Source organism: Dipteris shenzhenensis, chromosome 4 (assembly GCF_047967505.1).
Source record: "Dipteris shenzhenensis isolate YYH24624 ecotype China chromosome 4, Dip_SZ_1.0, whole genome shotgun sequence".
In the NCBI taxonomy this organism is placed as follows: domain Eukaryota; kingdom Viridiplantae; phylum Streptophyta; class Polypodiopsida; order Gleicheniales; family Dipteridaceae; genus Dipteris; species Dipteris shenzhenensis.
The window spans coordinates 61,327,910-61,342,631 of record NC_141599.1 but is presented as its reverse complement, the minus strand read 5'-3'; the positions used below and the strand labels follow the sequence as shown (position 1 = coordinate 61,342,631).

The 14,722-nt window shown below is 40.3% G+C and overlaps 1 pseudogene; it reads right to left on the bottom strand.

The window, feature by feature from the left end:
* Positions 1-1,688: 1,688 nt before the first annotated feature.
* On the bottom strand, positions 1,689-5,491 carry LOC147903141 (cysteine-rich receptor-like protein kinase 2; annotated as a pseudogene).
* Between the last annotated feature and the right edge of the window lie 9,231 nt (positions 5,492-14,722).

Here is a 14,722-nt window from a genome sequence, read left to right as displayed (position 1 = left end):
GACTTCTATATTGTCCTTTGTTAGTGGTTGATGGTTTACTATGTATGATACTCTTTGTCCTTAAGGATCAAGATTGAAAATGTACATGTTAAGAAAAATTGCCATGAACCTACTTTGGTGAAGACCATCTGACCCCTCCTCCTTATCCTCTAGCTCACCCTCATCCTCCTTGCACCTAGTGACCCCTTCAAATGGATGAATCCAATGATGATGTGCCTCATTGAAAATCTTAATCCATTGTTGCTCCAGCTTTATATCCACACCGAGGTAATTAGAGTGCGAATATGCAGAGTCTAAAAGAATGAAATAGGGCTAAGACAATCATTTTTGTACTTATTTTCATCAACATAGTCTAGTTTTGGACAAACATGGGTTGTAAAAGTTGAAATAATACTTTTGTAGGTCACAATGGTGTGTAGTTAAGAGGTAAAACCACTATGTGAGCACTAATCCCCCAAAAATAATTGTCCATCTCAGGGTGGAGGGCCAGGGCATAAGGGCACATTAACTTTTATATCACTTTGTTGTTAGTCAAGATCCATATCCACAACACAAGAAGCTACTCAATTTCAAAATGAGTCTTGAGGTGGGTCCTTTACATATTTCATAACAGGTACAACCATCCAAACTTTTGATTCATGGATGTAGCCAAAGTCTTCTAACTTTTCATTCTCCATAGTAGTTTTTTTAGTTTTTGTTGGGGAGGGAACATTTAAAGAGGGGGTGCCAATTATTTATGGCTACATTTTCACTTTATTGGTCTCTCATTCCCATAAATCCTCTATGTCTTTCACATAATATATAAGCTTGAGCCTTTCTTTCATGGGTGTGACCATTTCTTTGCACAATGTATATGTTAATATGTTGGCATTTTGCATTGTAGAGTCTAGGCTACCAATGACTTATAGTTTCTCCATTGGTAGTGATTGGTGGTTTTCTTTATATGGCATTTAAGGGCAAAGATTTGAAAAGCTTAAAAATGTCACGAGAAATTTTCATGAACCACTTGAAACATTTATGAAATATATGGCTCCCTCTTTTTACATGACAACCATGAAATAAAATACAGCTAATCAATCTTGAAATTTTGATATTATCTAATTCAAATCTATGGCATAAAATTTCCCACTTGCAAGCATTTTTTCTTACCGTATTCTTTCTAACAAATACTTCCCATTTGATGCATTATGTAGAAAAGATGTGACAATCACATGTGTTCAACAAAAGAACATTGTTTAATCACATGTATTTAATAGGAATATATTATTAAAGGCTATCATACTAATCATTTTGAAAAAAAAGCTACAGAGTTGTGCATCCATGCATGCATTCGTATGTGAATGCACGTGTGTGTGTGTGTGTGTGTGCGTGTGTGTGCGCATGCACATTTGTGCACATGCATGCATGTGTGTGTGTGCATGCATGCATGTGCACATGCGTGCACGTGTACATGTGCATGTCCGTGCATGCAATGTGTGTGTGTGTGTGTGTGTGTGTGTGTGTGTGTGAGAGAGAGAGAGAGAGAGAGAGAGAGAGCATGGCCAACATATGGTATACATACATTAGAAATAGATGGACGTGGAGACATGACTTGTCTTTGGAGAGTCTCAAATTCGTGAGATTTTCCACTTTTCCTAATATGGTCTTATAAGCATTATCTTTTTGCGTAGTAGATCCTTGATGATTATCTATAGTTCCTCTAAATTGGCAATGAATCCTCGTTCAGTAGGTTTTTCAAATATCTCATGTTCAGAGGTGAGTAGGTTAAGAACATCAGACATATTGGGTCTTAATGCATGTGATGCTTGGGTACACAAAAGTGCAACCTGCAACACTCTCAAAACATCTTGGACAACAATGTTTCTTAGCTTTGGATCTAGTGTTTCTATTTGTTGATGCTGCTGGTATAATGTCCATACCTGAAAAACAGTATCACATGATCATAAATGATGGTTGACTTTTATAAGAATCACAAGCACTAGTGAAATTATTTATAACTATGCTCAAATTGACATAGAAATGCCGAACCCATTGTAGTAGATGTCGTTCCTGTATATGGAGCTCTGGTTCTATATTTCTCCTTCCAGTTAAGATCTCAAGAGTGAGTATCCCATAACTAAACACGTCAGCTTTGTTTGTTAATTGCCCATGTAAAGCATATTCAGGAGCAAGATATCCTCTGCAAAAGTTGTCATTGTACCTACTTAGTAATTCAAATTGAGGAAAAGAAACAACTAAAATTTATATTGTTAAAGTTACATATCTAGCAACATGCACTAGTGATCTTAAGTTAGGATTTGCAACATTTGTTGATTGACAAATATTTGAGTGGAAAAACCATGGGAATGAATTTACATGGATATTTATTTCATGTTTCTAATCACAAAGCATAGTTCCATTCTAAACTCATGATAAACGTAGGATAGGAATGATCACCTTCCTTATTATCTTCATAAATCTAGAGACCGCATGTGGACTCTAGGTGCATGGTTTTAAGGAGTAATGAGAAAGTGGAGGAGTGGAGGTGGATGCTTCTTCCACCCCTCACAAAATGGCAAGATGGAAACCATATTATGTCTGAGGGGAAGACATAAGCTCCCCACTTTCACGATTGGCAACGTTTAAGGAGAAGTCCCACCTCAATTTTGCATAAGCAAGGTTGATGCGGGGAGCATTGGAGACCTTTTCCATTGAATGAATCACTGATGGAGTAGGGAATTTGTGGCTAGTATTGGGTGGAAACCAATGAAACTAGAGATTGATTGGCAGGTCGGGAGCTGATTTCATCAGTTTTTGGCTAGTTGTTGTTGACCTTGAATGGGTGGCACACGTCAGACAGGGTAAGAGCAAGTTGTCAAGGTGGTGTTTTCGTGCTGGTCAGTCTGGTCACTGTTAATGTTAGTCTGGTCAATCTGGTCAATGTTAGTCCAAAGGAGTAGACTAGGCGGTCAGTATGTACAATTAGCCGGTCAATGGGTTAGTATCCATTTACCATTACGAAAGATTTCTGATGCATCAAACCTCTTCTAATCCGAGGGGTTGCAACGCTAGGCGTCAAAATCCTTCAAAACATTATTCCTGTTGAACCTCTGCAAACCTTGCGGCTTGCACACTCTACACTTTTGACGATTCTAAATGTGGTTTAACGGGAAATGAGAAGGAATCAGAAAATTGTCCTATGAGTATCCTAGACTACGCCATGTGCTAGCGCACTTAAAGTAAAGCTTGCATTATATATCTGTTAAAAATGAAAAGTGGGCTTAAGAGCTTGGGAAATCATACAGGGTCCCGGCGACTCTCGTGCTGATGTGCGACTGGTCCCCTGGGAAAAGTCTGGCAATGCCGAAATCAGCGATTTTGGGTTTCATCTCGTGGTCTAAGAGCACATTGCTGGCTTTGATATCCCTGTGAACAATTCGGATCTCACAGGCGTCGTGTAGGTAGTGCAATCCATGGGCTGTCCCAATGATAATTTCACGTCGCATTGGCCAATCTAGGGGAAATGGGCAATCAGCACCTGATAAACCGCATCAATTTAGTGTTCGTTCCAGATTACAAACAGAAAGACGTAATATCTGCCCGATTCCTGGAAAACAATCTTCGAAATTGCAGGATTTTACCGAACAGGAATCTGTCGAGGCTTCTGTTAGGTGCATATTCGTAAACGAGAAGCCTATGCGGCCCTTCCGCGCAGCATCCCAACAGCTTTATCAGATTTTGATGTTGTACTGTTGTCAACAAATCGACCTCATTCATGAACTGCTGCTTCCCTTGAGTCTACTCACAGAAAGTGATTTCACTGCGACTTCTCGTCCATTAGGTAACGTTCCCTGCCATGGAGGTACAGAAAGGCAGGCTTTCAAACGTTGTCGAAACTTGGCAATGAAGTCCATCCTCTCTCATTCATTGAAAATGCAACATCAGGCACTGAGAATTCGCGTAGAAGTTAGCAACTCATGTAACGAGTCGATGCAATACCCTAAGCATGTCAATGCCTTACTTTGTAAACACAATTCGAGATTAGTACAATACTACAACGCCTCGTTAATATTGTACATGATCAGGTACCTTGTGGACACTGCCGAATTGGCCTCACCAAGCTTGTTGTCGGGATGGAAGTTCCTAGTGGCTGCCTTCAATACACCAAAGGAATAAACTCGTGCCTTGTTTCGTAACGCCAATCTTCTGTCGTCCTGAGTTGTGCTCTCTCGCGGTCGGGCCGCTGCAAAGATATTTCGAAATCTTATTCCGACATATGAAAGACTCTGCCTACTTGCAAACGGTGTTTCCCACAACTCTCACCTGTTTCCTTGCGTCTCACTTTAACGGCAAAGCTGCAAAAAGATAGCGATGCAACAAGAAAAACAATGACGCCCGCTGTGACTCCAACAATAACAGAGGTCGATGCACCTGGATTTCCAGGATAATTTCTGTTTTAGTCGTGCCGAAACGAAACTGAATCCGATCATCGATACTGCTGCTAAGCACAACTTCCCAAGCTACTAAATCGAATCATGCGTAGTTCGGAATGAGAACTCTCTAGAACGGCCCGATATAACTAAGGCATTGCAATACCTCGGTATTTACGGGCTGTCTCGCGAGGGCCGCTAAATGAAGGTGCTGGAGCAAGTGTGAATATCGTGTTGTTGGTGGGCGTGAAAAAAGAGTATGTCGCATAGCGATAGAAACAACTTCCAGCGACTATTAGCGCTTCGGCAGCGTCTCCACAATCCACTTGTCTAACTTCATAAATGGGTTGGAGGCATTGTGAACATTCTGTCGCTGAGAGATATCCAATGCATTGAGCAAGAGCGTACAAGGGCTCTGTGACGGCAGATGCGTAGCCTCCATAGCGGGGAGCAGCGTCTATTACCGTCTTGACGACTGCGTCGACTTGTTGAGAGAAGAATGGAATCTGTTTGGTTTGTTGAGAATGGTTGCATGAGGCAACAAGTGCTTGTCTATTAAGCACGAAGAAAGAACTGTTCTGGTACTGAAGGTAGCAAATATCTACGAGGATTCGCGCTCCTACAGCATAAGCACAATGAGTCTGGACAAGACTTACTAGCACAGAAACGCACTGGGAACATTGCTTGAATGTGAGATCACCACGGCATTGGAACGCCCCATACATCGTGTCCAAACCTCTGCCAACAATGCTAACGTCGTAAAAGGCCCTTGCGGACGCGACGGTGAGATTTGTCAAAACCGTGTGCAGGTTCTCGCTCAAGACGCTGCCATCGCTGAAATTAGCAGGAAGGCAGTCGTAAGCTCTTATATTAGTCTGTCCTTCAACACTGCTGGGGTGTAGGACAGCTGAGAATCCACCGCTGCTGCTGTTTGCCTTGGCATACATCGAGAAGAAAATGCAAACAGCAGTAAAACAAGCCAGACATTGCAGCTTGGGGCGAAATTTGGTCGTGCTAGGAGGAAACAATGAGGCGTGAGTCATAATTCTTGAGGAGATAGTTAGAGGCGGGACGAAAGGCATTTCTCAGCGCATGAGACAAAGCTGCGAGAAGGTCTTGTAAGACGTTTTGCTAAGTCATGTGGCAAAGTTGAAGGTAGAGAACTGTCGAATCTTATAGAAAGAAATCAAGTAGTCCTCATACCGAAAATGAGGAGTTCACACGAAGCAGGAAGACCTTCGAGTACGTGACATCGATAGACGACGCTTCAATTGCGTCTACATTTCTGTCGCTTCTCCTTCCGAGGCGATGCGACGTCAATTCTTTGGAAATTTCGACCCCCGGGTCCTGGCGTGCTTCCTTTGAATTCAGTCATCGCTGGGCAGCCTGAGGGTCCTGCCCTGCAGTGAGCGTCAAGGACAGAGGTGGAAGAGCATTCTCCACCGTCCTTTGAATTCATTCATCGTTGGGCAGCCTGAAGGTCCTGCAGTGAACGTCAAGGCGAGGCCCCGCGAGGGTAAACTTACGTGCCTCGCGCTGTACGTCACTTGGCATTTCGTGCCTCTGGTCCCGCGAGCTGTAGATTAGCTCTCAGCCCCGAGTGCTCTGCGAACTCATTTGCCGGAACTGGTATACCAGAACTTCTCTGCTGGAACTGTTCTCTACCGCGTCTGTGCGGCACTTGACCCTCTATTGCCTACTTCTCTGCCTCTGCCGCGTCTAATGGATCTACGCCTCTATTGTTTGGGCCTCTGCCTTTGCCACTTCTGCACCTGCATATAATAGACTTATTAGACACTCACTCACGCTTTTGATGAGGCGGAATTGTGCGCGATGACATGGTGACTCGCGCAGTCGAAAAGTAGAAGGCGCACAATGATGACATGGCAACTTGCGTCTCCAAGTCTACCAGTGCCGCTAGTAAAAGACAGTCAGTACGTCGAAAAGATGAAGTCACCCTTATCAGCCGCTCGCCCCGGAAAGGGAGCCCTTTAAAATCATGCATATCTCTGCTAAGGTGAACATTCCAATAAGTAGAGACCATCCACGCGCAATTTGCAAAGAGGAGTTTTGACAGACTATTAACTAGATTGCGTTTTTTGCCTTCCTGTTGCCCCCCACTCCTTTCCAGGATGAAACCATTGATTGGAAAAGTGGCTACCATCCAAAAGCAACAGGAGAGCTTATGAGTTGTCCAGGTACTTGAGAAATATTACATGTACTATATGAAAAGAAAGTTGTTGTTTCATTAGCTTTTGGCTCAATGAGCTTTTACTCACAAAACTTGCCACTCTACTATCGTGGAACAAGGCTATTCCAACACCATAGTCATTGGCATTTGTTTCAATCATGAATACTTAACTAGGATCTACTATTTCTAACATAGGAGATGATTGAACAATTTACTTCAATTGCTTAAACACGCATCGAGCTACTATGTCCACATAATGGGTCGGTACTTATTGTACCAATCGACCCTTCTCCACTTCTTTAGATGAGTCTGATAAGGCTAATCCTAACTTATTGTACCTACCCTTCTCCACCCCTTTAGACAGGTCTGATAGGAGTACTGCTAACTTAGAATAATTCTAGGTGTGAGTCTGGAAATAGTTCACAAATCATAGAAAGAATTTTTGTGTAGGCAAAAGCGCCCAGCACACATCTCTCATCTTTCTTATTTTGCAAAGAAAGTTTTCAATCCATTGGCTCATGCTCCTATAAAGCTTGTTATATGACCAGCCTAGAGCAAGATTGGAAAATCTACAAGGAGAAGCAAAGTGTCATGATACTAATGGCTGAATAAAATTCAATATAAAGCTACAAGCTAATAGAAGAAACCACATGTCATGATTGTAATAGTCGAATATAATCTCAAAGCATGTAAAAAGCTAATTTAGCGAACAACAAACAAAAAGCATATAGAAAGCATTTTCTTTAAATCATATGTCACTCTATAAAATCAAAAGTATTAGCCTAATCCACAAGCCTACACACTTTCTAAAGCAACGTTCAAGCTTTCTACAATGATGCAAGAGCAAGAACGGTAGTGGATTGTACCAAGAATGATAGAACACCCCTATTTAAGCTTATAAGGATACCACCAAAAGTCTAATATATCGCCCCCTTTCCTTAAATGTAGGATCCATGTAGGATGATAGAACACCCCTATTTAAGCCTATAAGGATACCACCAAAAGTCTAATATATCACCCCCTTTCCTTAGATCTATGTTCTTTCTCAAGAAGTTGCGATTAGACCATAAGCTATTTAGATTACATCCATTGATATAGATTAGCCCATCTCCAAACATTTTCTAATAGGCTAATATATTCCCTATGTCAATCCTAAAACTAACCATAGTTTAGTCTTAGTTCTTGCATATTGTTAGTACCTGATTGATTATAACTCATCAAATGTATGTGTGTGTGTGTTCTTTTTAGATTGAAGGTCAAAATTAGTAGTGTCCTACAACCCCCATCCGATCATCCCCTCTATCCCCCCAAGATGGCATGGTCCCCTTAAGTTTAAGATTGAGAAACAATAAAAAGGCCCCCCACCTCTAATGTGTATTTTTATGCCTCATCTCAAAAGAACCCCCTATTGTATACTCACATGATATCATAAGTTGTCCCTTGTGAATCCCCTAGGATAGTGGCTCACATACTAGGGTACAATACCTAAAAGGACATTTATTAATCCTGGTTCTACTTTTCTTAATGATGCATTAAATTTGGGCAAGACAAACCCTTATAGCATTTATTTATGGCTAATCTAGTCATCAAAGGGTGAACTACTAGCAAAATCTATGTATCATGTGCATTCAAGGGTTATTTTAAAAACCTATCAACTAAAATTTTCCCCACAATAAAACCACCCCTCTTTATTTATAAACTAATGGAATTTTTTGTAAAGTGTAATTAAAAAACCTACTATGTTAATTTTTTTCCAAAAGTTGAATTAAAATATCCCTCCTTTTCTATGCACATGGTATACTAAAATTTTGTGAGTTAAAACCCTCGAGTGCACTTCATACTAGCTCCAATTTTGGGCTATATATGCTAATCAAAATTGTACTGCAACATCGTGCTTATCCTTACACACACACACACACTAGTTTGGACACCATGGCAAGACATAGAATATTAAGTTTTGAGGTCACTCTTAGATTGATGGTGACAAAAAAAGCATTGGATCAAGCAAGGACAATAGAGAGGGGTTATGGCTATGGCTAAGGCTATGACAATGACAAAGATGAGCATAATTTGAATTTTAGAATAGAGCACATATAATGCTTTCAATACTGATATTCTCTAACGTTATATTATTTATATATTTTTAGCAAATTAGTGCACATACAATTTTGGAAAATTTAACACTATATATCTCATGACCTGTAACACAGTAGAGCACATTTATTTTTTGAGACATGTAAACATTATATATATTTAGACATTGGATGAAAACTTTACTTTCAAGATCACTAATTTGATATGCTATTAAGTGCTTATAGCTTTTCAATTGTTCTTCATATTTCTTAGTTTGCTTTCCTATTTTCTTTGCTTCAATTGCAACCTAATCATTGCTCAAATAGGATCTATGCAATTTTTTGAAGATCTTTGATATTCTCTCATACTTTTAACATGGGCTATGTATTGTTATTTTCATTCATCATAGACATAAGGCTTGAGCAAATTCTTGATACACAATATCTTCCTGGTGCCATTATTGAAGCCAAGGATTTTCAAAGGATTTAAATCTTTGGATTTAAAATGGTTATTTTAATTGATTAAATCAATTTTTAAAAATCAAAATCGTTAAAAAAAATCACTTAATTAAGGATTTTTTCCCCTTGGTGATTGGTGGATTGGTCAATTCTTGCAAAAATATGGTTTTCTTACTACCATGTGATATATAAATTGTGTATATGGTATACCATGCAAAAACATTAGAGATTAAGTGGTATATTGTTGGTCAACTAACTACCATATTTTGTAAATAAAAGTAGGTGTTTCTAATGATCTAAATCATTCAAATCGATTTTTATTGATTTAAAACGTATTTTTTGGAATAGAAAACGTTTTAAAAAAAATCCTTGATTGAATTTCCTGAAAAATAACCTCTTTGTACATCATTGATGTATATAAAAATTAAGATTTTATATGATAATCAAAACGTTATGAACAAAAGTGTTATTTCAATAATTTTTTCAAGGTTCCAAAGGTAGTTATTTGTGTATGGGATATTATGGAGTTTTTTAGAAAATAGGAAGGGTGAGTCCTATAAAGAGGTGGGCTCATGTCCATGTGTTCCAATAATATAAGAGAGGCCACATGCTAAGAGTGTGGAAGGCATGTGGAGGAGTGTGAAGTCAAGAGGAATCCTTCTAGAACTCCTATGTGGAATAAGAAGGATGTGGACATGTGGAAAAGAGAGGGTCCCTATGGGCTCCATGTTGGGAGACTCTTGACTTTCTTAATATTTTAAGAGTCTTGAGCATCTTGTGATGGGACACATGGCAAACAACTTACACACACACACACACACACACACACACACACACACAAAACTCGAGGGGTGCACTACTAAGAAACCCTACATATCATGTGCATTCAATTAAAATTCTTCTCCCAATAAAAACACCCCTCTTTACTTATGAACTAAGTGAATGTTCTCTAAAGTTGAATTAAAAAACCCCTCCTGTTATTGTAATCCTATTAAAATTTTCCAAAAAGTTGAATTAAAATACCCCTCCTTTTGAATGCACGTGGTACACTAAAATTTTCTGAGGTGAATCTCCTGAGACAAAAGCACACACACATATCAACTTAAACTATTGCACACTCTCTTTCATCCATTTGGATATGGTGAATTTTTTTCCATCTGGATATGGTGAATAGAACTCAAATAGATGTTATGTCTTAGTATGTGAACTAGGCGACATGCTTTTTGTGTTGTTTAGCATATAGAGAATAGCATATGCAAGCATAATGAAACGATATTCATCCTTTTTTTATTTTAAAATTAAATAGTGGTCCAAACATTCTAGCATGATTAGTTTGAATTACCACTCCTTTCATCATGTGAATCAGTATGTTATTGCTTTCAAGTCATTGTTTTGTTGGTTCTCTCTCCAGCACATCATGTCTTAGTTGCTCTCATCTTGATTGCTCTTCTGCCCTTTCTGAATCTTTGTAGCTTTTTCTTTCTCAGCTTCCCTTTCATCACTCATGTTTTAGCTTCTCTCACCTCTGCTGCTCTTCCACCTATCATTGGTCCCTCAGCTGCTCACATCTCAGTTGAATCTCTCTAGCTTTCCCTTTCTCATCCACTCTCTCCTCACCCACATCTTTACTACTCTCTCAATTTTCTATTTGTCACTCATGTGTTTCTTGGTTTCTTTCGCCCTTTGTAGAAATATTTTGCCATAACAATTCCACCTAGATCCAAGAAATGTCTCTCTCCAAGATTACATAGTGTTTGGAAGATGTCATGCTATTACATTCGAAATCTACCAGGATGCTTTGAAGAACAAGGAGATCATGCAGTTTTTTATGAAGGATTTTGCAATCAGAAAGCATGGATATTTTCTAGTGAAAGTTGATTAGGCACACTTTGCAAAGCAAGCTATGGAGTTTGTAGAGAAACACGATGATTTGGATGGTAAGATTCCTAGGTGGAAGGAAAAGAGATGAGATTGAAAAGCGGGCTATCATGGACGGACTAACTGTACAAAATCAACAACCTCCATGTGGATGCACAAAAACAATGAATTCTTTTCCATGGTTACTATCAAAATGATGGGTTTGTGTATGCTACCATAGGAAAGGATGAACTACATGAGCTCATTTAGATGGTTGATGTTGCATAGAATCAAATGGAAGTAAGAAGAAGCTTGCTCTTTGCAGTGCAAAATTCATTAGAAAAGAGATCATTGGAACTCCATCAAGCTATAGGTCTATCTTCAAAAAACATAAGATATCTCTATGATTCAAGTAGTAGTCCTAGAAATAAAGAAATCAAGCATCATAGCCTATGATGAGTTATTTAGCAAAGATGACATGCTATACTCGAAAGCCAATCTGGAGGCCCTTAGGAACATTATTGCCAAAGGAAAGGTATGGGCTCTATAGTCAAATATTTTCTATGCTTTACATGTGCGTTAAAACATTTTTAATGTGATCTGTTGTAGAGCATGCAATGCTATGCACTCTCTATTGTGCTTTTTCATATCACTACAAGGCATAGTAGTACAAGAAATCAGGCATAGTAGCCTATGTCAAAACCACCTAGGTTGAGGTGTAAGAAAAGTATTGTGCCCATCGGATATCCTTTACATGGTCGATCGAGCATTAAATACTATTTTTGATCTAGTGTCATGCACATCTGTAAAAAAACACGCTGCTAGGTATGTTATGCGATCAAGTACTTATGGGATGGGAGCGCCACTTTGAATGTAAGTCAACTCCACCTAGTTGAAGGTGTGTGCAAAGTATTGTGCCCATCAGATATGCTTTGCATTGTTGATCAAGCATAAAACTCCGTTTTTGCCTTAGTGTCATGCACAACCATAAAAAAAGACGGTCCTAGGTGTGTTATTCAAACAAGTACTTCTCAGATGGGGGCTCAACTTTGCACGCAAGTCCGTTTCAACTAGGTTGAGGTGCGTGCAAAGTATTGTGACCATCGGATATGCTTTGCATGGTTGATCACACATTATCCACCTATGTTATTAGGCATATAAGTACAAGAAATCAGGCATAGTAGTCTGTGATGAGTTATTTAGCAAAGATGACATGCTATACTCGAAAGCCAATCTGGAGGCCCTTAGGAACATTATTGCCAAAGGAAAGGTATGTGCTCTGTAGTCAAATATTTTCTATGCTTTACATGTGCGTTAAAACATTTTTAATGTGATCTGTTGTAGAGCATGCAATGCTATGCACTCTCTATTGTGCTTTTTCATATCACTACAAGGCATAGGCCCTTTTCTGACGAAAATACCGACGCTTTTTACATTAATTTTTTATAAAACGGGCGTAAACATCGTTATTAAAGTCGTTAAAAGCATTGAAAAAGAACGGTCGCTATAAACCGTCACTATATAGCGATGCTGATAAACGTCGCTATATAGCGACACTGATAATCGTCACTATATAGCGACACTAGTAAACGTCGCTATATAGCGATGATTAACAGAACTTAAAAAAAAGCATTAGTGGGGCTAAACAGGGCCATAACAAGCCCTGTTTTGCCCCACTAATGTTTTTTTTTTTGTAATTACAAAAAAAAGTTTTTTATTACAAAATTTCCCTTGCGAAAAGGGTGATACAAAATCGCTCGAATGAAATGATCGAGCAACAAAAGCATATACATGTTGAACATACACAACATTGTTTGTTACAAAATTACCCTTTCTGAAAGGGTGATACAAAATCGCTCAAATGAGCGGATATACAAAATGACATACATGGCAAAGTATATGCACACTGCTACTACTACTACTACTACTACTACTCATTCGAATCGTCCTCGTCTTGTTGGCCTGATCCTTGGTCCTCATGAGCTGTGCCTTCTCCCTGACCCTTGTCACGTGCGTATGATCCCTGGCCCTGGTGATCGCTTGCCTCCGGTGATGGGACGCTCGAGCTTTGACCCTAAGACTGAACCATATAAATTGAAAATTAGATTGGAACTTAAAGAATAAAACAATTTAAAAAGTGAGATTATACGTAGGAGTAGACTTATACCGTGCGAGCAGCCACCTCAGCCCAATCGACCATCGTTCCCATTGCCTCTTGCTCAATAAACCACGGCTTTGTTCCTATGCGAAACGCGCATCGCGTCTCTGCATCTGTAGGAAGGCGACCCATCGCAGCTTGCTGTGGATCCAATTTACGAGAGTTAGAGTTAGATAAAGTGCATGTAATATGTAGTAAAACAAATAGAACAAGACATTAAATGAGAAGAAGTAGACTTACCACGGTTGCCTCGAACGCCAACTGTCCGCCGCTTGCACCAAAGTGCGAAGTACCTACAATGTCCAGCCATCTCCTCGCAGCCCTCCTCTAACCCTCGAACATTTCGGGATGGTCCCTATTCTGCTTCTTGAAGAACTTTCAATCAGCTTTGTCTACCCAGCTGGGTTTAGCCAACCCCTTTGCGATGGAAGTACGCAAGGTTGATCTACGATGCTTCAAGACCAAACCCATGCGCTCTTGCATATAATTCTCATTAAACTCCCAATTTGGCAGGTTAGGGTATTTTTGTTTTAATTCATCGATGACCGCCTGCTTCTTTTGGTCATCTTGATACCGCCAATCGGTAGCAATGTTGCTCTTGAAGTGATGGCTCATCAACCGCCTCATGGTGGCCATCACTGCTTTGCCCTTTCTATCTTCTATTATCTCTCCGGCAGCCGTGATTTGATAGGAGAGGTCCTCGTCTGGGTAAGGAGGACTGATGGCTGTGCGAGCGCTTCCGGAGCGAGGAGTAGCAGTGGGAGCAGGAGAGGGCAAGGGACCTGACTGATACTGTGTCTTGGGACCAAGTGGAGACCTGTAGGGATGTGAGTGTGTTGACTTGTCTATATCTCTCGAGTCAGCACAACATAAGCGGCCCCTCCTACTCTTCCTTCCCTTATGATAGGCACGTGCAGATGATGACCCCTCGATCGAAGGGGCATGAGGGGACAGCTAGGCAGTAGCTCCAGCCGTCGGTGTAGGAGAGGGAATGGTTGAGGTCCTCTGAGATAGCAGAGAGAAGAATATCGCTGCCTCCTCATCGGTCATCTGCGCTACAAACTCGTCGAGACTCCCGACAAAGCCATGTGCTGCTAGCAAAGGAGTTCCTCGAGGGGTGATCGCAGTGTTACGTTTGAGGGGAGTCAGACCAGGGGTAGTCGCAATGCTAGGTCCGAGAGGAGTCGGACCAGGGGTAGTCGTAGTGCTACGTCCGAGAGGAGTCGGACCAGGGGTAGTCCCCTCAGGTGTGGCCTGAGAGGAATCAAAGTTCTCTGGAGCATAGAGATCATGATGTCTCCTCTTGCGAGGCTGTCCGTACTCGTCGGACGTGCGACGTGATCCCATGTCTAACATAGACACAAACATGAAAACAAAAAATAAAAAACAAACATAAGCATAGGCATAGGCATAGGCATAGGCAAATACATATGCTTATGATCGAAAGAGGAAAATGAGACATGCTCATAAGAGAAGGAAAAGAGGGAAAAGAGGGAGGGAAAGTGAAAAAGAGATTGAAAGGCAAATACATATGCTTATGCATGAGCATAAGAGAAATAGACATATGCTTATGCTT